This window comes from Xenopus laevis, chromosome 9_10L (assembly GCF_017654675.1).
Source record: "Xenopus laevis strain J_2021 chromosome 9_10L, Xenopus_laevis_v10.1, whole genome shotgun sequence".
Classification (NCBI taxonomy): Eukaryota; Metazoa; Chordata; class Amphibia; order Anura; family Pipidae; genus Xenopus; species Xenopus laevis.
The window spans coordinates 47,960,220-47,969,327 of record NC_054387.1 but is presented as its reverse complement, the minus strand read 5'-3'; the positions used below and the strand labels follow the sequence as shown (position 1 = coordinate 47,969,327).

The 9,108-nt window shown below is 41.6% G+C and overlaps 1 long non-coding RNA gene across 1 annotated transcript; it reads left to right on the top strand.

Moving 5' to 3' along the window:
* Positions 1-1,158: 1,158 nt before the first annotated feature.
* On the top strand, positions 1,159-4,415 carry LOC121398233. Its single transcript, XR_005964195.1, has 4 exons — positions 1,159-1,402; positions 1,658-1,726; positions 1,878-1,948; positions 3,825-4,415. It is a non-coding gene; the product is annotated as an uncharacterized LOC121398233 (long non-coding RNA).
* Positions 4,416-9,108: the final 4,693 nt, after the last annotated feature.

Genomic DNA, 9,108 nt, shown 5'->3' with positions numbered 1-9,108 from the left:
TCAGGAAAATACGTGCATAACTGGATAAAAAGAGTTAAGGCACCCATACATGGGCTGATAAAAGCTGCCGACAGACCATGTCTGCAGCTTATTGGCCCGTGTGTAGGGCCATCCGACGGGCTTTCCCGATTGATATCAAGTTATTGAGAGATCCGCTAGTTTGACAATGTGCCAAACGAGCGGATCTCTCCCCGATATGCCCACCTTGAGGTGGGCAATATCGGGCTGATCCGATCATGGCCCTAGGGCCAAATGATCGGATCATAACAAAGGATAAACGTGCGGTCGGATCGTGGGACCGCATCAATGCACAGACTGAATTTTTAACCCTGCCCGATCAACATCTGCCCGACTTTTGGCCAGATATCGATCGGGGAAGCCAGTCGGAGGGCCCCAAACACAGGCCAATAAACTGCCGACTCGTTCTGTCGTCAGCTTTTATCGGCCCGTGTATGGGGGCCTTTAAGCTGTCAGACAATTGTAAAGTTTACAAAAAGATCTCATGAGTTAAGGTGGCCATAGATGCAAAGATCCGCTCGTTTGGCGATGTTGTCAAACGAGCGGATCTTTCCCCGATATGCCATTAACAGGCATGGCTATATGGGGGGTAATCTGATCGTTCGGCCGTATGGGCGAACGATCAGATTATGATGTGTCATGGGCTCCAGCGGGATCGGTTGGGTCAAAATCAAACCTGACCGATCGACCAAACGACCGATCTCCGCCGGACGAAAGATGTCGGCACGCGCCACACACGACCCGAAAATCGTACAAATCCTCGATTCGTACGATCGGATCTGTGTGTCTATGGCCACCTTTATATAAGGGTGACCAGAATATAATACAAGGGCAGACGTCTGTGCAACTGCAGATTTAGTCTGGCTTCTAAGATTATTCTTTGTTTGGCTGTGCATCTGTCTGTGACAGTGTAATGACTTGTATACTTCTCTTGGGGATTACTTGAGAAAAGCTCAATTTATTGGTAGTTTTAATTCAAAGGTATACAGCAGACAATCTAACATTCCCTGTGTAGCCCATTTTGAGTGTGTCCTACATAAATGCATATCACACCACCTTCGAGGTCACTGTAAATATGTAACTCAGTCCTTCTTCTAATCTTCTCTGATCCTTAATCCTTTCTAAAATACCTTGTGACTAATGTAGTCAGCAACAGAAGGTGGCAGATCACTCAGCAGCACTGCTGCACTGGGTGATAAGATTTTCATTTTCCTTAGAGTCTTGCTTTCTTTCTCACTGGAATTATGCTGTGACTCCTTCCCCCCCCCCCCAGCATTAAACTGTGCCATGCTGGGGATGCAAGTAACACAATGTGTACCACGATAATGGTGATCAGTACCCTTATTGTACTGCTACGACGCCATTTTTTCAATAAGGTGCAACCGTAAGTATACCAGCAATATTATACCCACATACAGTGTGACACCTATCTTTCTGCTTACAGCATTCTCTGTCTGATATTCTAACTTTGTTCCTTTCTCTCAAGCCTTTCTCTGCATTTCCCCCATAGTAAGTTTATCTGCCCATCTTAGTATCCTCCGTAAAAATATACATTGTATTTACCAGTTTCACCACCAATGTGCCTGTATAACTTTGCCCATCAGTACTCCTAGTGAATCATTGTACCTCTTTCTTTTAGACTACCTGATGGGCTTGAAGATAACCCAACCAATGGTGGGCTGCAGACAGCATCACCATCGCCTGAAAGGTGAGTATTTAGATGTTAGATTTTGTTAGATGCAGGTGGAAAATGGATGATCCAAGACCACATCATCCTAGATAGTAATAGATTATTCAAATTTTTTATTTATATTTTTGCTAATGCTTTTTTGTACATGTTTTGTCTGAATTGCTTGCAGGTCCAAAAGAAATTGATCTGATGTCGTTTGCAGCAGCACCCATCCTAAGGACATGGCAGGAGAAAGACAAGGTAAAATGAGATGTGAGAAGGCTTCACAAATCCAAGTGTTGCAACTTCTTTCTCTTCTCTAAATATTGTGTTTATCAGTTATTAACACATTTTTATAAAGTGCCAACATATTCTGCAGTGCTATCTAATAAACAAGTATGTGCACTGAACATACAGGTTACATGCAAAAATACAACTGATAATCAATACAAGAGCTAAACAATGCCAAGCTCAATAAAGCTTACAATCAATAAGGGTAGTTATGTTGGGTTATATTCAGCAGTATATATAACAAACAATAGAAATAGTTAAAGAGATAATTGTGCGGTGCATGAAGAGTGGGTGGGGTTAAACAAAGTAATAAATTAGTTTAAACTAGGGATGCACCGAATCCAGGATTCAGTTCGGGACTTGGCCAGGATTCGACCTTTTTCAGCAGGATTCAGATTCGGCCGTATCCTTCTGCCCGGCCAAACCGAATCCGAACCCAAATTTATATATGCAAATTAGGGGTGGGGAGGGAAATCACGTGACTTTTTGTCACAAAACATGGAAGCAAACAATTTTTCCCCTTCCCACCCCTAATTTACATATGCAAATTAGGGTTTGGATTTGGTTCGGTATACGGCCGAATCCTTTGCCAAGGATCCGGGGGTTTGGCCGAATCCAAAATAGTGGATTCGGTGCATCCCTAGTTTAAACAAAGTTATATGGAGCCAGAGGAGCAGTTGTAGGGTGGAGTTAAAAGGAGCAATGGGAGGAGTTATAGGGAGGGTTATATGGAGTGAAAGAAGGAGTTATGGGGATGGTTATATGGACAATAGTAGGAATAATAGGGAACATTTATATGGAGCAATAGTAGGCATTATAGAAAGGCCACATGGAGAGATAGGAGAAAGTAAATGGAGGGCTATGTGAAGCAATAGGAGTTGTTATAGAGAGAGTTATATGAAGCAATAGGAGGAGCTATAGGGAGAGTTATAATGGAGCAATAGTAGGAGTTATTGGGAATGTTACACTGTGTATATATATAAGCAAAATTAATTGTTATAGCAAGGGTTTTAATGAGCAATAGAATGAGCTATAGTAAGGGTTAAATAAATCAATACAGGGGTAATTAAAAGGGATACAGAAATACAGGGATAGATATATGGAGCTATAGGAGGGTCTCATTGCCTAATTATATTTAGGTGCACTAGGGAGACAATAGAAGAGTATTTATAAACAGAGGAACAGATTGTGCGATTTACCTATATTTTCTATAAGCAGTTAGTGACTACCAAACCAGGGTGTGAAATAGCAAATTAAAAATGATAGCTTTTGTGCATATAATAGGGTGCGATAAAGAGCCAAGGAGGGTCCAGATTTCCTCACCCACCCCCATTCTGCCTGTGAAAGCGAAATCCAGGAGGAGGTAGGAGCTGGCCAAGTAAACTCTGCAGTCCAGTCACGCTGAGGCTTAGCTCTGGAGCCAGAGCATGATGGGAGATTGCTAGATGGGGAGCAGCGGGGGGCTGTGTGCTACAGGAGATTACAAATAAAGCATCAATCTTTACTGCAGATACAGGGCTGTGTCGCCAATGATATATCTGCTAGGACCTGGGGCTCTTACAAATCATTACTACAAATTGCTTTCACTACAGCGTTCTCAATCCTTATGTGCACATTTGCACAGCTTCACTCTCATTCACACACATATATCTGGCCTAGCACATATACATGCAAAAGTAAGGAGACACATATGGCTGCACGAGGCCTGCCATTAATAGAAAAAAAAAACAAAATAATTACCTTTCTTTGAAGCACCTTTCTTTTCCAATTTATAAGTAAATATAAATGAATGCATTTTCCCTCTGTTAGTTAACACCAAAAAAACCGATATTCTTTTTTTCACTAGTCTGACTCTATGGCCGGTCATCTTAATCAGTACTGGAATTGGAATTCTGTTTGCCCAAAAACCTGCTCATTTTGATGCAATGGAAGAACATCTCCTCCTGTCTGGGATTCCAATATTCTACGAGATTGTTCCCAGCCACACTATATGGGACAAGTGTGCGAGTTTCCCATCCAGGTGATAAGTAGCAGATGGCTTTTTCTAGAGATTAAAGGCTTTTGCATTTAAAAAGATGACTGACGTGGATTTCTTAATTGGGAGCAAAAATACAAACAAGTACATGTGCTTTGGATTTTCCATCAAAAGAAAACAATGACACCCATGTTACCCACAAAAAGATCTGGGATTTCACAAATTCACTGTCTGTTTTTCTGAGGTCTTATATGCAGTGATCATTTTGGTTAATATGGCAATAAAGTAGATACACTAAAGAATAGAAAGCAAATTTAAAAGATGAGTTAAATACAAATACATTTCAAGAAGCACAAACGTGATAAAATACAGAGCACTGTTAATGTCAGCAGGAGGAGGAATTCGTTTTAACATCAATGTTTATATATAATTTTATGTATTTATTAAAAAGTACTCAATTTAGCATTTGTGTGTACTTTTTTTTATGCATGTCTATTACATATGGTTACTGTCATGCAGGTCCAGACTGAGAATTAAAATAGGTCCTGGCATTTCAGGTACACAGAGGCCCAATCAGCCCACATAGAGGCCCAAACAGCCCCCACCAGCCCACTAAATACTGACTTTCTATGGGACCTTATAGCAGCCCCTCTGGTATTTGCCAGAACAAACAGATTGCCAGTCATGATACCATGAGCACCTGAACAGGCAGGCAGTATGAGCCAGCTCTGACTATTTGCAAATTGCCTTCACAACTGACTGCCTTGCAAGCACCAGATTAGGTTAGTGCCACACATATCACATAAAATCAGCTTGCTGAAATACACAGGCCGATTTCAGCCACGGCTAGGGAAATAGCCTGCTCTTCTTTTTACTTCTGGAACCTTTGTGTTAGCTCTGGTGTGAACACACTTGGCTCAATCCTGTGTGAAAACACATAGTTTTGTTTTTCTTCGACAAAATCAGTAGGGAGAGATGACGCCAATATTATCAGTGGAATAATATTCTCTGGGAAGGGACTGTGGCTGTGGGATAACAGGTATAGTAGGAAGAGATGGTGCCTATAGTAACAGTGGGATAATAGTCTCTGTAAAGCGACTGCATCTGTGGGATAGCAGGTATAGTAGGGAGAGATGGTGCCTATAGTAGCAGTTAGGGTTGCAACCTTTTCTGGAAAAAAAATACCGGCCTTCCTATATATTTATCTTTTTTCTCTATTAATAACATTGGGATCAACCATCATTTTTACCGGCCAGGTGGCAACTCTAGTAGCAGTGGAGATAATAGTCTCTGGGAAGGGAGTGTGAATGTGGGATAGCAGGTATAGTAGGGAGAGATGGTGCATATAGTAACAGTGGGATAATAGTCTCTGGCAAGGGACTGTGACTGTGGGATAGCAGGTATAGTAGGGAGAGATGCTGCCTATAGTAACAGTGGGATAATAGTCTCTGGGAATGGACTGTGGCTGTGGGATAGCAGGTATAGTAGGGAGAGATGGTGCCTATAGTAGCAGTAGAGATAATAGTCTCTGGGAAGGGAATGTGGTTGTGTAAAGCAAGTATAGTAGGGAGAGATGGTGCCTATATTAAAAGTGGGATAATAGCCTCTGGGAAGGTACTGTAGTAGCAGTAGGGTAATAGTCTCTGGGAAGGGACTGTGGCTGTGGGATAGCAGGTATAGTAGGGAGAGATGGTGCCTATAGTAACAGTGGGGTAATAGTCTCTGGGAAGGGACTGTGACTGTGGGATAGCAGGTATAGTAGGGAGAGATGGTGTCTATAGTAGCAGTGGAATCATAGTCTTTGGGAAGGGTCTGTGGGATAGCAGGTATCGTATATAGAGATGGTGCCTATAGTAGCAGTGGAATAATAGTCTCTGGGAAGGGACAGCGGCTGTGGGATAGCAGGTATAGTAGGGAGAGATGGTGCCTATAGTAACAGTGGGATAATAGTCTCTGGGAAGGGAGTGTGACTGTGGGATAGCAGGTATTGTAGGAAAAGATGGTGCCTATAGTAACAGTGGGATAATAGTCTCTGGGAAGGGACTGTGGCTGTAGGATAGCAGGTATAGTAGGGAGAGATGGTGTCTATAGCAGCAGTGGGGGTAATAGCACCTGGGAACTCTTGGATATATGCAATAAACATGTCAGTTAATGAAGAAGCCTGAGATATACAGAGGCACCATATAAAGATGGGTGGAATTCTTATCTTCTATCAGATACGGGGTTTATCTGTATTGTGCAGGATCTAGGGCAGCAGTTTGTAATAAGCGTCTGTGCACGTTCCCGTCCTGCCTCACAGGCAGGTACATCCTCAGATCTAAGGACCATCTCCCTCTCATGGGATTATATCTGTGAGTCAACAACGAGCAGAGAGGCCGGTAATTAATCCCTTGCTGGCAGAGCCATGTCATGCGTGTGTCACCTTGAGGTCTCCTTCCCAGAGCCTGATTATAGGCAGAGAGAGAGAGAGTGGTATACAAGTTGGGAGGAAGGGTGCAATTCTTCAAGGGCACAGTGGAAAATCTGCCAGTGTAGCCTGAGATATGTGAAATCCTTGTATTTATTGGAAACTAAATAAAGACAGATACATTTGTAGACAACAACAAGAACAGAAACAGCTTATAATGGAAAATTCTGAGGAATTTGATTGGAGCGAAGGTCTAGTAGTGGCCCCCTAGTTTTATAAAATAGTATTTATTTAGGGATTTATATTCAACTACAATTTCCAGTATTCCTTAAAAGCCACAGACAAATGCAGGTTAAGGTACACTGACATCATATCTAATACTTATTGATTGCCCATTGAGAATCTTAAAAGAATTACAACCTGGCCTAGGTACCCTGGTCATCCTCCTTTCACCATCTTGCTCTACTGTACCTTCTACCACAACTCATGGCTCTGCCATAATTAGGGTGCAATGGAATCTGGGTCAGACTGGGCCACCAAGAACTTGGCATTGGCAGCAGGGGTCCCTTGAGGTTAGAGGTCCTCTGGTGGGCCCCAGGTAATCCAATGTGACGATTCCAGTAGTGGAAAAATGGGGCCCCATATGATTAACATGCATATGACCCCCTTTAGGATTAAGGGACCCATTATTTGTCTCCCTTGAATATAACCATAAATAAATTGCTGTACTCTCCCTTGAGTGTACTTATATTAACCACATGCATATGAGTATATGTATATATATATGTATATATATATATATATATATATATATATATATATATATATATATATATATATATATATATATATATATATTTATCTCTGTAATATAATCTTAGCTCAGGGAGATCCCGAGATGGCTCAGAATAGAATGTGTGGGAGGAGGTGTGATTTCCTGTATGTGGGTAGAGAATGGAGAAGGAATAAAGGATTGGGTTGAATGGTAGGATGTAAGAAATGCCTGCAGGGCTGCTATGTATTATTCCTATTACTATATTTATTTATAAAGCATGTAAAGTGCTATATATTAGGATATATCATACAGATAATGAGAGCTACACCTGCAAGAGAATAGCACAGAGAGAGGATGTTGCCTAGTAATACCACTGAACAAGACTGCCATCAAAGGGAGGTGGCAGCCAGCAATGCTCTAGAAGGCATAGTTGAATTTTATGTCTGGGGAGACTTGACAGGAACATTCCCCCTCCTTCTTTATACAGCAATATCTGGGCCCTGATGGTGCTTATTAAGGGCCCTTGGTGCCTGGTATGTTAGACTTGGCGTGCACTGCACTTATTTAGTTCTTCTTCTGTACCCCCCGCTCCATTCCCTGCACTGTTCTGTGCTGTCTCTCTCCTGCTGCTAACACAGCGCTCCCCACACTTCATCGGCTTGTGCAGAGACAGGGCTCCCCGCGGGGTGATTTTTACATTTGATAACTTTGGGTTTCCAAGGTTGCAAAACAATCAGCGCAGAGCTAATTAGATGTGAAATGAACTTTCAATCAGCAACCAGCACAACCCCTGCTCCGCTCATTGATTTCATCCGCCACGAGCGCTTGTTGCCAGTATTGATGGCAACTTCATAATAAAGGGAATCTACCAACAGGAAAGAGCTCTGTGCTGCATTTAAATGGGTTTAGACTCAGGGTAATCTTATCATCAAACAACACAGCTTGTTTTTATTTCTGAGAACAATGTGCACTATTAATAGAGTAGGGAATTGTTGTAAAAATTATTAACATTAGTTCTGCCCTGCTCTCTGCCTTAAAGGGGTTTGAATTAACTTTTAGTATGACGTAGAGAGTGATATTCTAAGACAATTTGCAATCAGTTTTCATTTATTATTATTTTTGGTTATTGACTTATTTAGCTTTTTATTCAGCGGCTCTCCGGTTTGCAAGTTCAGCAAGGAGAGGGTCGAAATAGAAAGATGAGCAATAGTAGCAATTACAATAAATGTGTAGCCTTTTATTACATGGGGTCAGCGACCCCATTTGAAAGCTGCAAAGAGTCAGAAGAATAAGCAAATAATTGAAAAACTATAAAAAATGAAGGCCACTTGAAAAGTTGCTTAGAATAAGACATTCTATAACATACTAACAGTTAACTTAAAAATGGGCCACCCCTTAAAGGACAAGGAAAGTTAAACTAAAGAAGTAGCTAGAAATGTTGTACATTATGTTTGTGCTTCTGTACCAGCCCAAGGCAATCACAGCCCTTTAGCAGTAAAGATCTGTGTCTCCAAAGATGCCCCAGTAGCTCCCCATCATCTTTTCTGCTGATTCACTGCACATGCTCTGTGCTTCTGTCACTTACTGAGCTTAGGGACCCACTCACAATATACAGTACACATAGAATATAAATGTTACAATAGAAGGCTGATTGGTAATTAATACAGATAATTACTACATGGCAGCACAGAAATCAGTGCAACTAGCATCAGAATTTAATAATCAGCCTGTAGCATTGGCTTATATTACAGACCAACCTCATTTTCTGCTGGATAATTAGTGATGACCCCTAAGCTTAGCTTCTCAACAGCTGATCAGAGCCCACTGAGCATGTGAGTGTCACAGACACTTTTCAAGATGGTGACCCGCTGTGACAAGTGTCCGGGATCATTGCTGCTATTGAGAACCTAAAACTTTAGGCTGGTGCAATAAGTTCAGTATATAAAACATGGTATCTTAAGCCACATTCATTT